The 24,400-nt window shown below is 40.7% G+C and overlaps 1 protein-coding gene across 8 annotated transcripts in view; it reads right to left on the bottom strand.

Moving 5' to 3' along the window:
• The window catches only part of KCNN2 (potassium calcium-activated channel subfamily N member 2), a 476,417-nt gene that overhangs the window by 263,494 nt on the left and 188,523 nt on the right, over window positions 1-24,400 (bottom strand). For all 8 annotated transcript variants that reach the window (XR_014058369.1, XM_081505792.1, XM_081505793.1 and 5 more), the window contains one exon: window positions 22,570-22,638. The gene's annotated coding sequence lies outside the window, so the exon portion shown is untranslated. The remainder of the gene's footprint in view (window positions 1-22,569; window positions 22,639-24,400) is intronic.

The raw sequence follows: 24,400 nt of genomic DNA, 5'->3' as shown, positions 1-24,400 counted from the left end.
GCCAAAATTTGATGTAAATGTAAGGGTTATTATCCATATTTTCAACATGTTATATAGCTAGAGCAAACGGCTCTGCACAGGCTGATTTGTTTGAAGTTATGAGACAATACAAGCAGCTTGCAATTTGAATAAGCGCTCATATGATTGTTTATTATGACCCTTCACACAACCAACAATTACTATAAATTGTTTTCTGTCTCAACAGAACTAAAAAGTAAGTTGCAAGGTAAAACTATCTAGATCAGACACTTTTAATACAGCAAAAGCTCTCAAAATATTAAGAACAAGGAAGAGCTGTTTAATTCCTGATAGATTAACATGTTTCTTATGAACAACTTATAGTTACCCAGGGGGGAAAGTGAATCAAAATTAACCAAAAAAATAATAATAACTTCTGTATGTGCTATTGTGGAAAAGTCTAAGACTAACTCTCAATTCTATTTTTTTTTTAGTTAATTAATATTTGGATATTCCTCTGAATTCTGAATCCAGACTGATTTAATAATAAGAATTATTACTTTCACTGTTTTTAAAATAAGACCTGAAGCAATCAAATTATTTTCCACTATGAAAATTCTCTCTTTATATTTTGCCATCTGATGGGCAGATTTTCGTTTTCACTAGGAGGTGAGATTTTCTCACAGTCACTGGATCCTAGCCCTGGGGTTCATGCGTAGAGATCAGAGAGTCATAAAATAACTTGCAAGTATGAATTGGTTTGCAAATGCAGTTACATGAGAAGTGAGTCTACAGTATTCAGCAGATCTAGAGTGGTTCTGTGACCCCCATAAAAAAGTTAAGAACCACTGGGAGAAAACTGACTTCACCAGTCAAGTAGGAAATGAAAACTTCTGAGCAAAGAACTGGAGAGAAACCAGTATGTGTGTTCCCCTTGGGAAAGTCCATGTGTGAAGCTGACAGAGTTGGGTTGGAGGTTAGGAAAGAAGCCTAGAAAAATTAATTGAATCTTACATCATGCCAAATGCCTTTAGAAAAACTAATGTGGTTAAGCGTAGGCCTTAACTTTAGGTTGTATAGTCACAGACAATACAAAATAATTAACATAGATGGACAGAAAACTGAGCATTTGAGATTCAGTTTGGGTATCTATAGAACATGACTTCCCACTTCCTTGGAGAAACCTGAATGATAAGAGCAGACCTAAAGGAGAACAGAGTATTCTGTATGTGCTAGTGTATCTTATAAAAAGAACTTGTAGGAGAAGCTGGTAAAGTTTTCAAGACTTTACAGACAAGATTATGACTTGAGGGCAGACCTTGTCAATTGCAGGGTCCCTTTCTCTGGGGACCCACAGAGACCCCACAGATGGCTGAGAGACAGAGAGGACAACTTGCCTCTCCTTCCTATTTTGCATCTGCTGCCCAGACAGTGGGAACTGCCCTTCCGTGCAGCATTCGCATTCTTGAGTTGAACTCCTCACCATGAGCTCTAAAACTAAAAATATAATAAGCCAGTGTTGCCTAGCTTGGCAGCACCCACCACCAAGAGCTGCTTCTCAGGGACTAGATCAATGGATTCTGTCTGGTAGAGAAATGACCCCTGAGACGTGGGACCTCAGAACTCAGGCTAGGCTCTACAGAGTGGTTCTGGTCTGCTAAGTCTCCAGTTCCCCAGGTGGCACCTCTGATCATGACCCACTGCCTCTGCTCTTTTGGCTTCAGTATCACCTACACAAACCCTGACCTCTCCTGTAGAAAAGTAAAAGGAGTCAGGCTGGTCTTTGCACAAAGATGGTTTCATACCAATCCACGCGAGTCTAAAGTAAAGATGCAAAATGCTGGAGAGGTAGAAGATGAGAGATGCTACCACACTTAGTTTTGCAGCTCTTAGAGTCCATTTTTCTTGTTTTTGTATAAGATATTGGATAATCTTAGGAATGGAGAACTTGAATCCAATTCTAGAAATTCTACATAGAAAGGATAATAACCATAAAGATGTATGTAAATAATAAAAGCTGGTGTCAGAAATCAGAGAAATGAAGGTAGTGAAAGTCACTCAGTCGTGTCTGACTCTTTGCGACCACACGGACTATATACTGCATAGAATTCTCTAGGCAAGAATACTGGAGTGGGTAGCCTTTCCCTTCTCCAGGGGATCTTCCCAACCTAGGGGTCGAACCCAGGTCTCCTGCACTGCAGGTGGATTCTTTACCAGCTGAGCCACAAGGGAAGCCCAATGAAGGCAGAAAGGCAAGCAAATACATGATAAATGAATTGGTTCATTGGAATGGACATTGTTTTCTATTCATCAGTTTTCTGCATTTTCCTCTAATTAGGTTTTAGGTGGTTTGCCAAGGTTCAAGAGTTTGATGACTGTTAATGCACATTTTGTACAACTTAGGGAGCAAATGAGATGATCTGGGAAACATGGAGTAGGAAGTGTTAAGGGTGGGATCATAGGAAATGCCATTTAAGGTGTTTAGCAGAGTGTGGGAGTGAGACTCTGCAGAAGACTTGACATCCTCCCACAAAGAAACACTGGTCATACAAGCTTCTGAAGAGAGGAAAAGAGACACTAGTTTCCCGCATCAAGAAAAAAATAACTGCAACTTGACTCAAAACTCTGCATCTAGACCCAAGTGCCTGAATTAGCTACAATTTACATAACAAAGTCTGACTTTAATATAAATATTAACAGAATATGAAATTCTTTTTTCCTCAAGGGTAAAACAGTTTAATCGCTACTTGGGGGAAAATTGTTTTCTCAGAGAAAATGAAATAATTTTTATCTAAGAGGACAAAAAGGGATTAAAAAACCAAAGTTATTCTCTTCCATATTAACCAATATTATATTCTAGGAAAATCACCACTCTAGAACAGTGAGCACTGGGAAAATTCAGGATCAGTCATTGCTTTTAGAGGGTTCTGGTTCCTTGAGAGTTGAGATGAATTTTTTCCCTTGATATATCAGTGACATCGTCTGCCCTCAAACTGACACATAAAAAGGCCATCACCAAGGGCAGTTCTGTGAGCTGGAGAAGATTCAGACTGTGAAGAACGGAGGAGTGGGCTGGAAAAGATTCAAAGACGCCTTCACGGGAAGGTCTGCCTGGGAAAGCTACATTAAGAAAGAAAGAGGGAAGAGGACTCATGTAACATCCAAATATCAGTTACCCAAATGGGACAAGGAGAGGGGTTGACCAGAAATGGAATTCTCATATTACCTTAGGGGTATGGTGTGAGGATGGATGAGGTGTCTTCAGGGGAAATGACAAAACTTTTATTTAAAAGGGGATGCTGATGGGAAGTGTAAGTGTGAGGGATGCATATGATATACATTTGATGAGAATCAGCAAAATCTTATGATAGTAGAATATTCTCACCCAAGGAGTTCCTCATGTGGCATGGGACAGTAAATGTGACTTGGGAGCGAAGTGACATGAATAATGCAAAGCAGAAAGTAATATCTAGGAGCAGGGTTGCCGAACAACCAACCTACGCTGCTTCAGAAAAAGTAGATAAACTTGGTAATGGTGTACTTCTGATAGTCTGTAGATTTAGAGTAATTGCTGACAATCCAGGTCTGATTTTCCTAGGCAGCTTGTCCTGAGAAATTCCACTTGTGTTACATCAAATCCTCCAAACAGGTTCTTTCCCCAAACTCTCAGTTACTTGGATCTCAGACCATAACACAATGTGATTAAGATAGACAAGATAGAGCATTCCTAGCGAACTCTGTGCATTCACTGCCTATTCAGCAGCTCTTAGTCATGTGTGGCTACAGAGCACTTTAGATTCTGGCTTGTTGGAATTGAGATGTGCTGTAGTGGAAAAGTACAGACTGTTCAGAGACTAAATTCAAAAAATAGAGTGTAAAATATTTCATTAATAATTTTTATGTGATTGCACATTATAATACATTTTAGAATCCTGGGTAAAATAAAACATACTTTTAAAGTTTATATAATACATTTTAGAATCCTGGATAAAATAAAACATACTTTTAAAGTTTATATTTTAAATGTATGGCTGCTATAAAATCTAAAATTATACTCATGGTTCATGCTTATGGCTCACCCTCTAATTTTAAGGGATAGCACAGATCTAGAGGCCTGAGAACATTTGATGTTGAGATTACCCCTGTCTGGTCCAGTCCCTCCAGGGCAGACATGGTCTGATTTTCTCTGCCTCAATATTTTCCAGTGCCTGGCAGGGGAGCTGAGCACAGGGTAGGTAGTCAATGAACACCAATGCTGACTGCCAAAGAACCATATACCATGGGTGTGATGGTTAATGTCACATGTCAGCTTGACTGGCCATGGAGTGTCCAGACATTTGGTCATACATTATTCTGGGTGTTCTGAGGATGAAATGAACATTGAATTGGTAGGCTGAGGAAAGTCAATCATTCTCCCTAATGTGAGTGAGATCATCCAGTCTATTTAAAGCATGCATAGAACAAAAATACTGAGTAAGACAGAACTGCTCCTGCTTGATCGCTTGGAGCTGGGCTCTGGTTTTCAGATTTACATAGAAACGCGGGCTCCTCTTGGGTCTCAAGCCTGCTGGCTTTTGGAACAGGATGTCTACAATCAGCTCTCCTGATCCTCAGGCTTTCAGACGCAAACTACAACGACATGTCTGCTTTTCACTCTACCATTGTCAACTGCATGTCTTGGAATTTCTCAGCTTCCATAATGGTGAAAGCCAATTCCTTATAATAAATCAATCTCTCTTCACACATACATACACACACATGTACATGTATTTGTATTGCATACACAAGCACATCCTATTGGTTCTGTTTCTCTGGAAAATCCTAATACAATATGTGTAACACAGATTAATTTTATAATATAATCTTCCACAGTATGTCAATTTTAAAATTTAATGAATAAGAGGATTATTTTCTGATATATTTTACAGACAGCTTGATGACTGACTAGTTTGGGAACATGGAGAAGTTATTTACTCTGAATCTCAATTTGCTCATTATAAAAACAGAACCTCCTTCACAGGGATAATGTGAAAGTTAAAGGAAAAGATGGCTAAGAGATTTCTTGGTCCCTGGAAAACTCTCTACAAGCTCTAGTTAAAAGCTGCTTAGTCTCACCTTATCTCCATACAGTGAAAAATCAAATGGTGAATAGAATGATGAGATACATTTTCATTAAAGAACTGAAGTGTTGAGTTAGGTTTCCAAGCAATAGCTGGAATCCATTTGACACGTTTACATCCCTTAGAGTACTTGCCCCTTTCATCCTCTGCAGGCCAGTTCCTGGGTCTACAGGGCAAAGTCATACAACCTAAGGAGAAGAGAAGCATATGGGGTCCTCTGGGTGGAATGCTGCTGTTAAGGGGTGCTAATTGTGCGGGAGGACTCACGTACAAGTAATGCTACCAGCAACAAGTAGCTTAGCTCTCAATTCCAGACCTACAGGGCTCTTTACTCTTTGCTTGTGGGGCTAACTCACTCCTAAAATTGCAAATATTCCAAAATAATCATCTGGAGCATTTTCCCCCATATTTTCCAAGAGGACTGGGACCGTGATGGACACAGATAAATTGACAACAAGAGATGGGCTTCCCTTGTGCTGTTGATAAGGAAGAAGCTTATGCTTTGCTTTCTTTCAACATTAATATCTTTTCTTGGGGAAAAGATGAATTCTTCCCAAGTATCAAGGTAGAGTTGATCATTAAGGCATATTTAGGAGGGAGCTTAAAATAATCACCTAATTGGAAGGGTGTTTTCTTGTCCAAAAATCCACATAAACTTCCTCATTAAAACAGCAACAAAAAGGTGTTGCTGTTATTCAAGAGTTCACAGTTTCTGACAAGAGCACCACAATGTTTAAATTTATATTTTATGAAATTTAGCTTTATATAAAGAAATCAGTTGATTTCTACCATTTACCACATGTTTTATATGTGTACAAACTAAGTGCTATGAAAAGGAAAGAATAGGGATTATGGATCATGAAAGATGCTAATAAAAAGCGTGTATTCCAACTTATATACAGAAAAAGTCACAGAAGAAGAAATTAAGTCTGTCTCAAGTAAGAAAAAAACACAACAGTTCAATTCAGTCGCTCAGTCGTGTCCGACTCTTTGAGACCCCATGAACCGCAGCACACCAGGCCTCCCTGTCCATCACCAACTCCCGGAGTTTACCCAAACCCATGTCCATTGAGTCGGTGATGCCATCCAGCCATCTCATCCTCTGTCGTCCCCTTCTCCTCCTGCCCTCAATCTTTCCCAGCATCAGGGTCTTTTCAAATGAGTCAGCTCTTCGCATCAGGTGGCCAAAGTACTGGAGTTTCAGCTTCAACATCAGTCCTTTCAATGAACACCCAGGACTGATCTCCTTTAGGATGGACTTGTTGGATCTCCTTGCAATCCAAGGGACTGTCAAGAGTCTTCTCCAACACCACAGTTCAAAAGCATCAATTCATCGGTGCTCAGCTTTCTTTATAGTCCAACTCTCACATCCATACATGACCACTGGAAAAACCATAGCCTTGACTAGACGGACCTGTGATGGCAAAGTAATGTCTCTGCTTTTAAATATGCTATCTAGGTTGGTCATAACTTTCCTTCCAAGGAGTAAGCATCTTTTAATTTCATGGCTGCAATCATCATCTGCAGTGATTTTGGAGCCCAGAAAAATAGTCAGCCATGATGAAAAGATGGGAAACTTCAAACTCTTGTGGGAAAGATGAACTGCTTCCAACTATAAAGGTACAGTCAGTCATTAAGGCCTGTTTAGCTGGGAGCTTGAAATACCTAACTGGAAGGACATTTTTTTGGTCTGTAACTCTTCTTCAGATCTGGTCTCACTTTTCTTGTTAAACTGCACGACAGCACTGTGGGGTGGGGAATATTCTCACCACACCCCTGAGAGAGTAGACTCTCAGAGAGTCCTGCTTGCCTTTAGGTCCAGCTCAGAATGAATGTGAGGAGGTGGCTGAGACCCCCACCTGGAGGTCTGGCACCTGATGCACAGTTTGGACAAGCCCTTTCCTGAGAAGAATCTCCCCAGAGTTTTCAGCTCCTCTGTGAGACAAAAGGGTAAATGCACAGTCTGTAAGGTGCTGATCAAATTGACCATTTTATTATTTGATCATTTAGTATTTTAGCAAATAGTATCAATTTGCAGGAAAGGGAGGATTTCAAAAATGGAATATTCTGTATTTTATAAGCAAAAATTGTAAAAAAATTAATTAAATTTATTTAAGCTAAAAATAATAAAAATAATTCACCCATTTCCCCTACCCATCCCCACCTTCTATAACCATCAATATGTTCTCTGCATCCATGAACTTGTTTTGTTGTTGTTGTTTAGATTCTACTCATAAGAGAGATCACAGAGTGTCTAACTTTGTCTATTTCACTTAGCATGATGCCTTCGAGGTCCAGCCATGTTGTCACAAATGGCAATATTTCATTATTATTTATAGCTGAATAATATTCCATTGCATATATATATATATATATATATATATATGTACAATTTCTTTATCCGTTCATCCATCAGTAGACACTTGGATTGTTTCCATGTGTTGGCTATTGTAAATACCACTACAATGAACATCTGGGTGCCAATATCTCTATAAATTAGCGTTTTCATTTTCTTTGGATAAATACCCAGAAGTAGAATTGCTGGATCTATGGTATTTGTATTTTAAATTTTTTGAGGAATCTCTGCACTGCTTTCTATAGAGGGTGCATGAATTTACATTGCCACCAGCAGTACACAAGTGTTCTCTGTGTACACTTCCTCTCCAACATTCTCTACTTCTTGTCTTTTTGAGTGACCAGTCACTCAAACAGGTCTGAGGTAATATCCTGTGATTCTGATGGGCATTTCCCTGATGAATAATGATGCTTAACATCTTTTTTTTGCACTCGTTGGCCATGTCTTCTTTGGAAAAACGTCTGTTCAGATCTGTTGTCTATGTTTTAACTGGATTACAAGAATGAGAAATAATTAGAGTTGTGCTGTTGGGACAGGAAGAAGCCTGGCTTTAGACAGCACTGGCCACTGAGGAAGAGCTGAGCAGGAAAGGGTTCAAGACAAGAACTCCGCTGAAGTGGGCAACTCAATCCATGTATTCATCATAGCGTGAATGAGACTTCTTTCTTATATAGAAATAACATTGTCTGCCATGGGTTGTGTGTGCGCACACGTGTGCTCAGTCGTGCCCGACTCTTTGCAACCCAGTGGAAAGTAGACAAGCAGGCTCCTCTGTCCATGAAATTTCCAGGCAAAGATACTGGAGTGGGTTGCCATGTCCTACTCAAGGGAATCTTCCTGACCCAGGGATCAAACCCGTATCTTCTGCATTGCCAGGCAGATGTTTTATCAACTGTGCCAGCTATCTTTAATTCAGCAAGAAAATAAATAAGAGCTTTCTCACTCCCAATCCCATGGGGTGCAGGAGTTGGTCTCTTTTTAGTAAGACCACTGGCCTGGCTTCATGTACTTTCTCTGGACATTGATTCTCTGGTTGCTTGAGACAACATGCCCACCTACACACACCCCATCCCGACACACAGCAAACCTACCTACAAGCTGGTGATCCTCAATCAAAGCTTTTTTTTTTTTCATCTTTCTAACAACACGCTTATCAAGTGCCAGACAATATCAAAAAGAACAACAAAAAGCTAGAGGTGAGGTGGATTAGAAAGACAACTAAGTGGCCAGGCCTGGACCCAATTTTTCTGACTCCAAGTAAAAAGAAATTTAAACACAATCTCTCCTTTCCATTTATACTTTTATGACTTCTTTTTGAGACTCTCTTTCAAAGCATTTTCTTTAAACTCCATGATGGAGGATGTTATCATAGAATCATAAAATTTAGTATTATAGGGAAACTTGGAAATTATCTGGGCCAATCCCTAGCTTTATAAATAAGAGGACTGAGCCTAGAAAGGTAAAATCATTTTTCAAGGTCACAGAGCTGGGGGATAGATATGCTACAAATAGGATCCTTTCAACCTTCCCATTACATTAAGCTTCCTGTCTATCAGAGTTATCACTAAGGATGGCCCTGATAATACAGATAATAGTTGATTTTTAAAAACACACGTTTAGGCCAGTATTTGAAGCACTTTTCAGGCCTTACCAAATTTAATTAAATCAACCCCATTAAGAAGTTGCAACTATTTTTGCAATTATACAGGTAAGGAAACTGCAGCACAGCAAAATAAATTTCCCAAGATCATTCAGCTAGTCAGTTTCAGAGCCAGGATTCACTCCCAGACAGTCTGGTTCAGCAACCCATGTTCTTATGCACTCGGCTAAACTGACTCTTAAAAAATGTTGGTAAGGCTTATATAAACTTGAGAAATCATGTGACATTTTTGTATTTTAACTGCAATTTGTTTTTAATGAACCAAAACATGAATTTGCTAAGTGGCTGGTCTTTAGATTTAATTCTCCCTTTCTACAGTCTGGGGATATTAAAAGTTTGTACTTTTTCAGGATCAACTATGAAGAAGACTAGCTGAGCCAGTATGATAAGGAGGTGGCTTTACTATACAGATTTTTTTTTTTAATGGTGCAAGGAGAAAAGGATGGCTCAGGAAAACTGGAAGGGCAGAGCATTAGCAAGTTGCAGACACTAGGAAATTACAGATTGAGACACGAAGCTCCTTAAGTTTGGTGTTTATATTGCTAAAGTCTCATACTGAGATTTCTTGTAATAGAAACCATGTCACTATGAGGATTTAAAATGTATAACAGAGCAGTACACAGTGCTGTGCTGGTTTTGAACCAGCCTCCCTGAGTTTTCCCAGGCTAGGTTTGCAGATGTGCACTTCATTAGGGACCATGCAAGGCAGTAGGCACCGTGTGCCCGGTGTGGCAGCTACCTGCTCAGACAGGCCTGGGGACCACCGGCCTCTGGGCGATGTGAGAGACCCGGGCACATCTACAAAGTAACCTAAGTCAACCCTCCATTCACAAGAAATGGATCCTTTAGTAAATGTAGACAGTTTCTGACAAGTGGAGTTATCTGCCTGCTACCCCCAACAATGTCATGAGTAGCAGTAAAAAGCATTAGAAATGATTTCCAGAGAAAACTGTACTGCAAGTACAAATATTTCTTGGGAAACAGGTGCAAACACATTATGCATCCTGCTCCTGTAAGTTCAGAGATGTTTGGACTCTCTGCCTTTTGGGTGCTTTCATTAGTATCGAACACTTTATATGAGGAAGCTTCAATCTGAGGACAGCACACAATATTCTGATTGTGAAATCAGCCTGCTTCTCCCTGAATCACACGCCCAGGACCTGCACTAAGGGACAGTGGATGGCAGGACTAGGATACACTGATGTCTGCACCAGGCATGTTACGTTGACCTGCTGGGGTTGCTGGTTGCAACATTCATGGTGGGGCAGGGGTTTCAGGTCTTTGCTCTCATCATGAAAGGGCAGAGATGCCTGGGTCATCTTTCTAGCCAACTGCAAATTTTGAACACTACTCATTTTATCAATAAAAAGGTATTTCTATTATCACCATTGTGAATCCGTGGTGACTGCAGCCATGAAATTAAAAGATGGCTTTTCTTGGAAGAAAAGCTATGAAAAATCTAGACAGTATATTAAAAAGCAGAGATATTACTTTGCCAACAAATGTCCATATAGTCAAAGCCTATGGTTTTTCTAGTAGTCATGTATGGATGTGAGAGTTGGACCATAAAGAAGGCTGAGCACTGAAGAAATGATGCTTTTGAACTGTGGTGTGGAGAAGACTCTTGAGAATCCCTTGGACTGCAAGGAGAACAAATCAGTCAATCCTAAAGGAAATCATCCTTGAATATTCACTGGAAGGACTGATGCTGAAACTCCAATACTTTGGCCACCTGATGAGAAGAACCAACTCATTAGAAAAAAGACCCAGATGCTGGGAAAGATTGAAGGCAGGAGGAGAAGGGGATGACAGAGGATAAAATGGTTGGATGGCATCACCGACTCCATGGACATGAGTTTGAGCAAGCTCTGCGAGATGGTGAAGGACAGGGAAGCCTGGTATGCTGCAGTCCATGGGGTTGCAAAGAGTCAGACATGACTGAGTGACTGAACAACAACAAATCCATGAATCATCAGATATATAGTTTTAAATCATGATGTTGGAATCATTTTTCTAGAGGTCTTTGGAGAGTTGGCTCCTTGAATGGGGCACTTCCATTGTTAACAAAACACTGAGACTGTGTTATTAATTTATACACACTACATTGACCACATATCTATACTGAATTATTTAAAAATAAATCACAGTTAGCAAGACCATGCTGGGAAAATCAACAGTGCAGGGTGCCTCCATGGCTGTAGACTTAGGCCACATGGTCTTGAGGAAAACAGTCTCCCTCTTTCCCTCCTCCTCCTTCTCCCCAGTCTCACCCGGTGAGGCGTAGAGCATATTTGCTGCTTGCCGTTCTCCATACAAACACTGTAAGCACAGAAAGGTGGGAGGACTGCCAAGTTTCCATTTGTAAACAAAAGCCACCTGCATCTCCTGGAACATTCAGCTTTAAGAGGAGAGGAAGACACATCAGACAGAGAAGAGAAAAGGATTCCCCCAAGAGTGATTTACCTCTCAGGAAAAAGGGAGCCAAAGGCATCAAGAGAGTTCTTTTCTTTCATTTATTCATTCATTCTCAGAAATATTTATCCACATTCTACTGTGTTCCAGGCACTGTGTTGAGTACTGGATAAGACACTCAAGATTCTTGCTTTTAAAGTTCTTACATGACAATGAGAAATGACAGTATCTTCACATACAAATTTATACACACCAGAATTATAGATACTCAGGAGTAGCAAGATTTGAGCTGACTTGATTGACAAGAGGAGGCAAAATCATGGAAAGATCTGGAAGAAGAAGAATGCAGACAAAGGAGATGGGAAAATCTTAGGAGGTTGACTTATAGGGTAATTTCAAGATTAGGGTAGAGTGGGAAGCAATGACTCTGCATTTTAGACCAGGGAAAGGCTTTAAGGTTTAACATTAAACGTGAGTTGGGGTTGTTAGTAGGGGAGTGATACGGTCTGATGTGCTTTTCATAAGGGTCCCTCCAGCTGCTGTGGAGACAGCGGATGAGGGACTAGAATGGAAAGGTGATGACAACGGGGGGCTCCTGGAGGTTAGACAGAGGCATGTTGGAGGAAGGTGGTGGGCACGGAGGGAGCATAAAGGGAGAGATTTAGGGAGACTTCTGAGGTAGAACTGAAGAGACTTGCTGAAGAATTGGATGAGGGCCTGGAGGGGAAAAGAGGAAACAAGGATGATATCTGGATTTAATTTTCTTCGAAAACACTTAACAACTTCTGAATCATAGAGTTGGAGGTCAACCTAAGGCTTGGATTTACTACCTGCTAACATTTGCTATGTACACCCATGGCCTCCGAAGTTTTCCATCTAAGCCTGTGCCATCTCTGACTTGACTGTTAAAAGAACTCCAAACTGCTTCTGATCACAGCCTCCTGCAGCTATTCCCTTACTGCTGCAGTCACCTTTCTAGAATGAAAATCTGATCATTGCACAATGGCTTCTCCCTGCCTACAAGACAAAACCCAATTCTTTCCAGAAGCCTTACAAGGCCTTTCCTGATCTGGCTCCCACTTACTTCTCATTCTCTTGTCTCTCATGGTGCGTTTCTCACTTCCTCCACGTCTGCACATCCTTCATTTAAGGCCACAGTAGGCTCTTTATGGTGACTGCATCATGAAATTAAAGGACGCTTGCTCCTTGGAAAGAAGCTATGACAGACTTAGTCAGCACATTAAAAAGCAGAGGCATCATTTTGCCGACAGAAGTCCATATGGTCAAAGCTATGGTTTTTCCAGTAGTCATGTACAAATATGAAAGTTGGACCAGAAAGAAGGCTGAGCACTAAAAAACTGATGCTTTCAAATTGTGGTGCTGGAGAAGACTCATGAGAGTCCCCTGAACAGCAAGGAGATCAAACCAGTCAACCCTAAAAGAAATCAACCCAGACTGTTCATTGGAAGAACTGACGCTGAAGCTCCAATACTTTGGCCACCCAGTGTGAAGACTGACTCAGTGGAAAAGACCCTGATGCTGGGAAAGACCGAAGGCAAAAGAAAAAGGGGGTGGAAGAGGATTAGACAGCGTCACTGACTCAATGCATGTGAACTTGAACAAACTCCAGGAGAGAGTGAAGGACAGAGGAGCCTGGTGTGCTGAGGGCCACGGTGTTGCAAAGAGTTGACACGACTTAGCAACCGAACACCAATAACAAGGCTCTTTACACTTTCAGAACACACCATGCTCTCTGTACATTGCCGTCTTACTTAGAACACTTTCCTAACACCTGATATGCTGGGAAAATGCCTCTTTCTCTTTCTAGAGTTTTCCTCTACCCCCTCTCTTTAGTCCAGTTGTAGCTGGCATGGCCCTGTGTACGGCTCTAACACTCCTCTGCTTTGTACCCCTAAGGTCTCATCCTGTACCTTCCTCCTCTCTGGAGTGTAAACACCTGAAGGGCAGGGGCAGGCAGTCACTGATATTCTCCTCTTTGTACAGCCATGTGCCTTTCATAGTGACTCATATATACCAGATGATCAATAAATATTAATTGAACAATTAAATGGAAACCCTGTACATCATTTCCATCAAGCAGTCATCTAGCATTTGCATAAACTTTACTGACTATGAACTAAGTAGACTTGCTCCATTCCTAAGACCTATTTTTTCACATATTTTTTAAATGTCAGGGTTCAAGGAGTCACCAACTAGATAGGATCTCTATTTTCATGATATTATATTCTAATCTAGAGGAGAGAGAGAGTGACAAAATATAAGTAAGGAAATTAAGTGCGGTCAGTCGCAAAAAAATCTTACATGCAGAATTGATAAAGATAACAGGGGTGCTTAAACTGGATGATTCAGGAGTAGCTCTTTAAGGAAGTGACATTTTAACTGACATTTGAATTTTTTTTTTTTAAAGGATCCAATCTTGAGAAAACTGGATCAGCTGCTTCCACACAGAAGGGGCAGCTTCTTCAAGGTCTCTAAGGTAGCAGTGTGCTCCAGGGAGTTCAGGGAATGGAGGTGTGATGTAGTTAGAAGATCATAAGCCACAGAAAGAGTGGCAGAGGTGGGTATAGAAGAATGGGCAGAAGCCGGGTCACAGAGCATGCTGGAGGCATGAGATGGTGCTTGGATTCTAACTTAAGCACCATGGAACACAACTGGAGGACTGGAATCAGGATAGTGGCATGGCCTGCACCACTTGTTCAAAAGGATACTTTAAAAAACTAGGAGTTTGGCATTAACATATACACATCACAAATTCTGAAAGAGATGGGAATACCAGACCACCTGACCTGCCTCTTGAGAAACCTGTATGCAGGTCAAGAAGCAACTTTTAGAACTGGACATGGAAAAACAGACTGGTTCCAAATAGGAAAAGAAGCACATAAAGGGTGTATATTGTCACCCTGCTTATTTAACTTATATGCAGAGTTCAGTTCAGTTCAGTTGCTCAGTTCAGTTCAGTCGCTCAGTTGTGTCTGAGTCTTTCGACGTCATGAATTGCAGTACGCCAGGCCTCCCTGTCCATCACCAACTCACTAAGTCCACCCAAACCCATGTCCATGGAGTGGGTGATGCCATGCAACCATCTCATCCTCTGTCATCCCCTTCTCCTCCTGCCCCCAATCCTTCCCAGCATTAGGGTTGCCTCCAATGAGTCAACTCTTTGCAACAGGTGGCCAAAGTATTGGAGTTTCAGCTTCAACATCAGTCCTTCCAATGAACACCCAGGACTGATCTCCTTTAGGATGGACTAGTTGGATCTCCTTGCAGTCCAAGGGACTCTCAAGAGTCTTCTCCAACACCACAGCTCAAAAGCATCAATTCTTCGGCACTCAGCTTTCTTTATAGTCCAGCTCTCACATCCATACATGACTACTGGAAAAACCACAGCCTTGACTAGATGAACCTTTTTTGGCAAAGTAATGTCTCTGCTTTTTAATATGCTATCTAGGTTGGTCATAACTTTCCTTCCAAGGAGTAAGCGTCTTTTAATTTCATGGCTGCAATCACCATCTGCAGTGATTTTGGAGCCCAGAAAAATAAAGTCAGCCACTGTTTCCACTGTGTCCCCATCTATCTGCCATGAAGTGATGGGACCGGATGCCATGATCTTAGTTTTCTGAATGTTGAGCTTTAAGCCAACTTTTTCACTCTCCACTTTGACTTTCATCAAGAGGCTCTTTAATTCTTCTTTGCTTTCTGCTATGAGGGTGGTGTCATCTGCATATCTGAGGTTATTGATATTTCTCCCAGCAATCTTGATTCCAGCTTGTGCTTCCTCCAGCCCAGCATTTCTCATGATCTACTCTGCATATAAGTTAAATAAGCAGGGTGACAATATACAGCCTTGACGTACTCCTTTTCCTATTTGGAACCAGTCTGTTGTTCCATGTCTAGTTCTAACTCTTACTTCCTGACCTGCATATGGGTTTCTCAAGAGGCAGGTCATATGCAGAGTACATCATGAGAAACGCTGGGCTGGAGGAAGCACAAGCTGGAATCAAGATGCCACGAGAAATATCAATAACCTCAGATATGCAGATGACACCACCCTTATGGCAGAAGTGAAGAAGAACTAAAGAGCCTCTTGATGAAAGTAAAACAGAAGAGTGAAAAAGTTGGCTTAAAGCTCAACATTCAGAAAACTAAGATCGTGGCATCCGGCCCCATCACTTCATCGCAGATAGATGGGGAAACATTGGAAAGAGTGGCTGACTTTATTTTTCTGGGCTCCAAAATCACTGCAGATGGTGATTGCAGCCATGAAATTAAAAGATGCTTACTCCTTGGAAGGAAAGTTATGACCAACCTAGACAGCATATTAAAGAGCAGAGACATTACTTTGCCAACAAAGGTCCGTCTAGTCAAAGCTATGGTTTTTCCAGTAGTCATGTATGGATGTGAGAGCTGGACTATAAAGAAAGCTGAGTGCCAAAGAATTGATGCTTTTGAGCTGTGGTGTTGGAGAAGACTCGTGAGAGTCCCTTGGACTGCAAGGAGATCCAACCAGTCCATCCTAAAGGAGATCAGTCCTGGGTGTTCATTGGAAGGACTGATGCTGAAGCTGAAACTCCAATCCTTTGGCCACCTGATGCGAAGACCTCACTCATTGGAAAAGACCCTGATGCTGGGAAAGATTGAGGGCAGAAGGAGAAGGGGATGACAGAGGATGAGATGGTTGGATGGCGTCATTGACTCAATGGACATGGGTTTGGGTGGACTTAGGGAGTTGGTGATGAACAGGGAGGCCTGGCGTGCCGGTTCATGGAGTTGCAAACTGTTGGACACAACTACGTGACTGAACTGAACTGAACTGAACATATGAAACAGGTAAACAAGGACCTACTCAAGTCTTATGACAGCCTATAATGGAAAAGAATCTGGAAAAGATCTACCTATCTATGTAAACTTAATCACTTTACTGTACCCTTGAACCTAACACAATATTGTAAACTGACCAGACCTCAATTTAAAAAATGTAATTATTTTAAAAAGGCATTTGGGCTATTGTAAAGAGACTGCGTTTTGTGAAAGTAAAGAGTAATAGTAAAGCAGAGAGAAGTGAAGAAATGCTGAGACCTTCTGGAACTGAAGTGAAGTGAAGTCACTCAGTCATATCTGACTCTTTGCGACCCCGTGGACTGTAGCCTACCAGTCTCCTCCATCCATGGAATATTCCAGGCATGTGTACTGGAGTAGGTGCCATTTCCTTCTCCCAACCCAGGAAATCAAACCCGGGTATCCTGCATTGCAGGCAGATGCTTTACCATCTGAGCCACCAGGGAAGCCCTAAGACCTTCTGGAAGTAGAGCCAATATTAAGAGATGGGGAAGCCTTCCATATACGTGAATCAGCTTATTGCCAAGAGAAATATCCAGTTCTTGTTTATGGATACAATGAGATCCCCTCCCAGCCCTGGTCAGCCTTTCTCAGTCAGGGTTCCTAACCCAGGCAGGATTGATTCAGGAATGTCTGAGTTAGACATACTGGTCCCTCCCTGAGCCTAGACAAAGCTCTCCTCTTAGGCGCCACAATCACATTAGCCTTTCCGGAAGCCACAGGACCCTGTGAATACCTAGTGAACTCTTCATTAACACAGAGACAATCCTGTACTTCTGTCACAGATTTATTGAAGCTAAGAGCAAGACTTCACTTTCACTGTAATAAATTCTTCTCATTAAAGTCACCCCGTCATTCAGGAGATCTCTCTGCTGCATCCAATTTGTTATCTTTACTTTCTCCTTTCCATCTACTCCCAGAGCTTCTATGTTTGAATTAACCAATGAATTCACTAAACAGCAGTGAGCCCACAGGGGTCAGCTGTGGTTCAATCTAGGACTAGGTATTCTTTAGAGAGAAAAAGGGACTATTTAGATTTTTAAATTTTTAAACAGAATTTACTTTGATCTTGCTCTTGGTGGTTAGTGAATTAAAGTACTTTTGTATTTTATAAGCAATTTGAATATCAAAGGCTCCTCTTTCAACTGGGGAGTTAAACTAAGGAAACAATGGACGTGCTAATGTGAGACCTAATTAGAGTGGGGAGGAAAATCGGGGTTTGGAATTTGCTGAAGATATTTCTCAATTTGGGCCATTAAGTTTTTATTTTAATGAATGCAGATACTCATGGAAATGATCTTGAAAATAGCATAAGCGAAGTGTGACGTGCTAGTCGCTGAGTCATGTCCAACTCTTTGGGACATCATGGACCATAGCCTACAAGGTTCTTCTGCCCATAGGATTCTCCAGGCAAGAATACTGGAGTAGGTAGCCATTTCCTTCTCCAGGGGATCTTCCCAACCCAGAGATCAAACTGGGTTCTCCAGGACTGCAAGCAGATTCTTTACCATCTGAGCCACTAGGTAAGCCCTAGAATAGTGCAGGTCTATGATATATGCTGGAGACCCACGTATCAGACCTTCCAGTCACTGTTGGGAAACTTTAGCAGTCCCCTTGTTCATCTGGGTTCCTGTCTCCTTTTTAGAACCTGTCTGCAGAGGACAGAGATCTCCAAACACCACACTGCATGTGGCATCTCTCCAGCCGGCCCTTCCCACCCCTCCCCTTCAACTCTACCACCACCTTCACTCCCAACCAAATAAAAAGGACAAGGCAGATGTAAAGCAAATGGTTTTCCTACTTTAGAGCTCTCTAACTTGTCAAGCAACACTGTGGAAACAAACCATTTACATGAGGGACACGTCAATGAATTCTTATTGATTTACCAGAATGAATAAATCCAATTTCATACATTCATCAGATTACTGAATATATATTTTTGGTAGAGTCAAGCCTATAGATAGTGTCTGGGTAGCAAAATCAGAACATTCACCAAAATTATCTTTGGATTTTCGAGTAGTAGTAGTGTTAGTTGCTAGTTGTGTCCAACTCTCTGTGACTCCATGGATTGTAGCCTGCCAGGGTCCTCTGTCCATGGGAAGACCTAGGCAGCATCTTGTCCTAAGCAAGATAATGCAGTGGGTTGCCATTCTCTTCTCCAGAGAATTTTTCCAACCTAAGGATCGAACCAGGGTCAATTGTATTGCAGGCAGATTCTTTACCATCTGAGCTACATCACATGCTGGGGATTTTCTAGAGTTAACTAAAAACACTGCCAATCACTTTCTTTCTCCAAGTAAATGAATATATTTCATGAAAATAGGCATTTTTTTTAAAGACACAGTTTTAGGAGATTAAGGCATATAAGGATGAACGCTGGCAAATAAGGCCAGAAAATAATTGTTTTGAAGCACAAATATGAAAAAGAAAAAGCTTAATCCAAGTACTATATTAAAATATAGGAAACACACACACTATAAGCCCATAGGACCTAATACCTATTATGAGTGCTTATTTTTTCCTAAAACATTTACTGTGATCACTTCTCTGTGAGCCCCATCCTGCAGAGTGGGGGCTGCTTTAGCTCAGCCACCCTGCTCTCTCAAAGAGATGTTGAGAAAGCCCCTTCTGCAGAAATTAGATGACCTCTACTAGGGTATATTTTAGATATATCTGGCTTAATATCAGTTTTAAAGAAATGAAGACTGTTTGTCATTTCAGAGATGCTGATATCTGCTTACCACAATCCCAAGATCAGTAAAATAAATGTTTCTGATCTGTGCATACACAGGATTCAGACATTGCACTTTGGAAGATCTTTTTTCCTTCATGTAGAAGCATTTAAAGGTCTTTTATAATACATTTGTTTATTTCACAAAAAATGGAACGAAATACTGGGTATATTTTTATATTTGCTATCTGTTTGTATTGCTTTTCAGTAAAACGGAGTTTCTTCTGAAGAGTCTATAGCAAAATACTGCAATATATTTTCTGGGTTTCATTTTTTTTTCACAAATATTTTCATCGGATTTTTTTTTAGTCAGCGAATCTCTGAATAAAATGGTCTGTAAACTTTATAATTAAGCAGAAACTCTGTGTGCTGTCAAGTTTCTCCTGCTAAGCCTTCCTCAATGACAAAGCTGATAAAGTACAGACCTATGCCTTTGTTTATGAAATAAAGGTCCTTAGAGTGGAGTGCCAAGGCTCACAGATTAATTGCATAATAAGGACCCAATAAAGATTTAATAAGCATCCAACAATCCAATAAAATCATGAAACTCTTTCTGAAAAATAATTATAAAAGATTCATGACCTGCAAAAGCCCATGGTGCAAACAGGATAGAGAGGAAATAGCTGTAATGAAAGAGACTAGAGTGAAAACAGAGGTTTCTTCTTCCTTCTGAAAGTATCATTTCTGAAAACCTTTCCCACAACTGAAAAAAACACTGCATTGTCAGTGTTTATTTCTGTTAGTCTCACATGTACAATCCAGATAAAACTTCCTCAGCGCACCTGTGACCCTGCTTTTCTCTGCTCCAGCTCTGCCCAGGTAGGAAGCTAACTCCAGTCTCACTGTGAACTCCACCAGGCGCCCTGCCTCTCTCAGGCGACATGCATTCTGTAAGGCAGCCTTGTCTCCCTTCTAATTCCAGACACTCCCTATCTAGGGCATCAGGAAAAACCTCTAGTGTTGCCCAAGCATTAAATGGAATGGAAGGCAGTCACTGGAGTTTGGCTAAGGAAAAAGAAAAAAGGGGGGGAGGGGAACCTATCCTGTTGAGCAAAAATCGCAAGGATCTTATATTGACCACTGGCGGTGGACAGAAAGACTATTCACGAAGTGCTACCCACCAAAGAGAAGCAGGGATTTGGAGGATGAATACAGTTTTTAACAAGCCAGGGGAAAGACTTTGCTTATAAAAGAGATGCGTGTGACAGCAAAAAACTGTATAAAACCACAAATAACCTATACTATTATTTTAATATATATTACATATATTATATTATTATATTTCTCCTGTTAAATGTATGAAAATAAATTCCAAGTAAAGAAGAAGTAAAAGTATCTATATTTTGTGAGGAAAAAACCTAAAATAAGACTATGTAGTTTCTGTAAGATGCAAAATACAACAGCAACAGGTAGAAGGCACATATTACCATATATACTGCAAAGCTATTTTATTTTTAATTAAGAGTCCTTTGAATGTTATTAAAGACGTACTGTGTCTGTATTAAAGATGTACCATGAGGAATTGATTTTATTAAATAGCAGTGTAGCAAGAAACAAATAACAATAATAACAATTGGTTTTTACTTACTCTTGCTTTCTGTCAGGTATTACACTATATCTATTCAATTATCTTAAAATTGTCCTTTACTATATGTTTTTCTTGAATCCCCAAACAACCTTGCAAGGTAGGCATTGATATTTCCATTTTCAAATATATAAATTTGCAAAGTTCCTTTTTCAGAGAAGTAACTTGTTTAAAATTATCCATCTAATAAATGTCATGTGTGAAGTGAAAGTGTTAGTCACTCAGTTGTGTCCAACTCTTTGTGACCCCAGGAACTGTAGCCCACCAGGCTCCTCTGTCTGTGGGATTCTCTGGACAAGAATACTGGAGTGGGTTGCCAGTCCCTTCTCCAGGGGATCTTCCTGACCCAGGGATCGAACTCAGGTCTCCTGCATTTCAGGCAGATTCTTTACCAGCTGAGCCATCAGGGAAGCCCAATAAATATCACAGAAAGATTCAGTTCAAGATCTGTTTGTGTTTTTAAGCCTTTGAGCCATCCGTTAAGCCGTGGTGACTTCCCAAAAGGCTAAGCAGGCAATAAACATGGGAAAAGCGGCAAGTTGTAAAGGCTCCCAGCAGTACAGTTCAGTGTTGAACCAAGGCCTCCAGAGATCACTCATCCTACTTCTACAGGGAGTCTAGTTGACCATTACCAGGATGCAATGTGGAACTGGTATTACGGGAGCTTTCAATTATTCAGATAATTTAAAAGTCTATATATTTTTGTTTGAAATCATTCTATTTTTAAATATTGGTGATAATGAGGCCTGCTGATCAAGTCACATCAGCATTTTCGGCACCATCTGGTGCCAGGTATGTCTTTAAACCCTTAAAGCCAGAGTTAACCTGCTTTTTTGTGTGTGTGGTCACAGAATTATAATATACTCAGGCCTGTGGGTGGCAAGGACTGGTCTGTGGACAGCCGGAGAGGAGTGTTCAGCACCTTTCAGTTAGCACCAGGCTAGACTCAGGCGGTAAGAGCCACTCGGCCACGCCCATCTGGCTCTAAGTGTGACCCCAAATAGACCACAGCCCAGCTTCTTCAAAATCCTCCTTGCTCATTTCAGACTTTTGCCTGCATTCTTTCAGGGCCATAGGCTCCATTATATCATTTATAGGATCCAATTACCAGCCATCTCCTGGATGCCATTTTTGTCAGGCTTGCTGAGGTATGCCCCATGCACTCTACCTTTTCATATTATCAGCTGACATTTCCATCCAAGTACTGAAAATGTCTCTAATTTTGTTCTGGACACATCAAAGCAGACACAGCAGGCTTTCATTTCTAAACCTCTGGTTTCAGAGAACCTTTGAAAATGAGCGCAATACTAAGTGAGCTCTCTCTTTGCTCCTCAAGAAAAGAGACACTTCATTCTCCAGAGACCCTATATGTGTGTGGGCTTAGAAACCCAGTAAGACTGGGTTCATGATGAAGTTGTGATGAAGCAGCTCTGGCTAGTTCCCCAATCCTAAATCCAAACATGCTAGGCTAACAGACAACCATGCTGCCTTTGGGGAGGGACATTTATTAAAACAATAGCGGGCCTTGTTCATAATATAAATATACTATCCCTTTGACTAAAGGTTCACCTGAAATTCTCACACTAGTCTTGGTATTTCCAGCTTCTTTACAAGACAAATGAAAATGAAGTTATAGATTCACACTGTCATTAAAAGATTGCTTCCAGTTTTCCTAGACTGTTATCAGGATCTTACTAGAAACATACATCTTTAATTTTGTGTATAAAGCATGATGAAAAGTACAAGGAACCAGGAAATCCAGGCAGGTCTATACAAGTTATCAGAAGAGCTCACATAAGGAAAACCTTCATGATTCCTAAGATGCCAAGATACTAAGCCACCCTTGTGTCACATCAAGTGGGGTACAAAATTCAGCATTTTCAATCTTACCTGCAATTCTTCTCTCTGAAGTCCGATCCACTAAGTTTTTGCAGAGAAACAGCTTTGCATAACCTCTTGCTGAAAAAAAAAAAAAATGCCTCCCATTCACTTTTTTGAAGCTAGACAATGTTTTAAAAGTCCTTACCTGTTTAGCTTGTTATTCCTTCAGTCTAACTCCAATTTATGCTTATTTTAATAGCTCGAATGATTGCTGTAAATCTGAATCTATTACAATATTGTTTGTTAAAAATTCCTTTAAGGAATCTACTAAGACTTTGAAGGATACCCTGTCTGTGTCCTTCACAAATGTGGTCCATAGCACTTAAAGCTTCAGACTTAAAAAAAAAAAAAAAAAACCAAAAACTAGGTTTCATAAACTAGGAATTATCAGCAGGACTCACAAAATGCCCAGCTAATTTGATTGTCTATACTTTCTTCTAGAATATGCCAAAATGATGTCCTTTTCATCATAGGGGATTGGAATGCAAAAGTAGGAAGTCAAAAGATACCCAGAATAACAGGCAAGTTTGGCATTGGAGTATAAAGTGAAGCAGGGAGAAGGTTAACAGTTTTGTCAAGAGAATATGCTGGTCACAGCAAACACCCTTTGCCAACAACACAAGAGATGACTCCACACATGGACATCACCAGATAGTCAATACCAAAATCTGATCAATTACATTTTTTGCAGTCAAAGAGAGGGAAGCTCTATAGAGTCAGCAAAAACAAGACCTGGGTCTGACTATGGTTCAGATCATGAGCTCCTTACTGCAAAGTTCAGGCTCAAATCGAAGAAAGAAGGGAAAAACCATGCAGCCATTCAGGTATGACCTAAATCAAATCCCTTATGATTATACAGTGCAGGTGACAAATACATTAAATGGGTTGGATCCGGTAGAGTGTGTAAAGAATTATGGATGGAGGTCTGCAACATTTATAGGAGGTGGTGACCAAAACCAGCCCAAAGAAAAAGAAATGCAAGAAGGCAAAGTGGTTGTGTGAGGAGGCTTTATAATATAGTTGTGGAAAGAAGAGAAGTGAAAAGCAAGGGAGAAAGGCAAAGATATACCCAACTGAATGCAGAGTTCCAGAGAATAGCAAGGAGAGATAAGAAGGCCTTCTTAAGCAAACAACGCAAAGAAATAGAGGAAAACAATAGAATGGCAAAGACTAGAGATCTCTTCAAGAAAATTAGAGATACCAAGGGAACATTTCATGTAAGGGTGGGCATGAGGAATGATAGAAATGGTAAGGACCTAACTAAGAAGAGATTGAGAAGAGGTGGCAAGAAGACACAGAAGAACTCTACCAGAAAGATCTTAATGACTCAGATAACCATGATAGTGTGACCACTAACCTAGAGTCAAAAATCCTGCAGTGTGAAGTCAAGTGGGCCTTAGGAAGCACCACTACAAACAAAGCTGGTGAGGTGACACAATTCCAGCTGAGCTGTTTCAAATCCTAAAAGACAATGCTGTTAAAGTGCTTCACTCAATATGCCAGCAAATTTGGAAAACTCAGCAGTGGCCACAGGACTGGAAAATGTCAGTTTTCATTCCAATCCCAAAGAAGGGAAATGCAAAAAAATGTTCAAACTACCGTGCAATTGTGCTTATTTCACATGCTAGTAAGGTCATGCTCAAAATCCTTCAAGGTAGGCTTCAGCAATATGTAAGTCAAGAACTTTCAGGTGTACAAGCTGGGTATAGAAAAGGCAGAGGAACCACAAATCAAATTGTGAACAGTCATTGGTTCATGGAGAAAGCAAGGGAGCTCCCCCAAACATCTACTTCTGCTGCACTGACTCCACTAAAGTCTTTGACTGTGGGGATCACAACAC

This window comes from Giraffa tippelskirchi, chromosome 7 (genome assembly GCF_054371585.1).
Source record: "Giraffa tippelskirchi isolate mGirTip1 chromosome 7, T2T-mGirTip1v1.2.pri, whole genome shotgun sequence".
NCBI classification, from domain to species: Eukaryota; Metazoa; Chordata; class Mammalia; order Artiodactyla; family Giraffidae; genus Giraffa; species Giraffa tippelskirchi.
The sequence above is the reverse complement of the archived record's forward strand: the minus strand, read 5'-3'. Positions and strand labels throughout refer to the sequence as shown.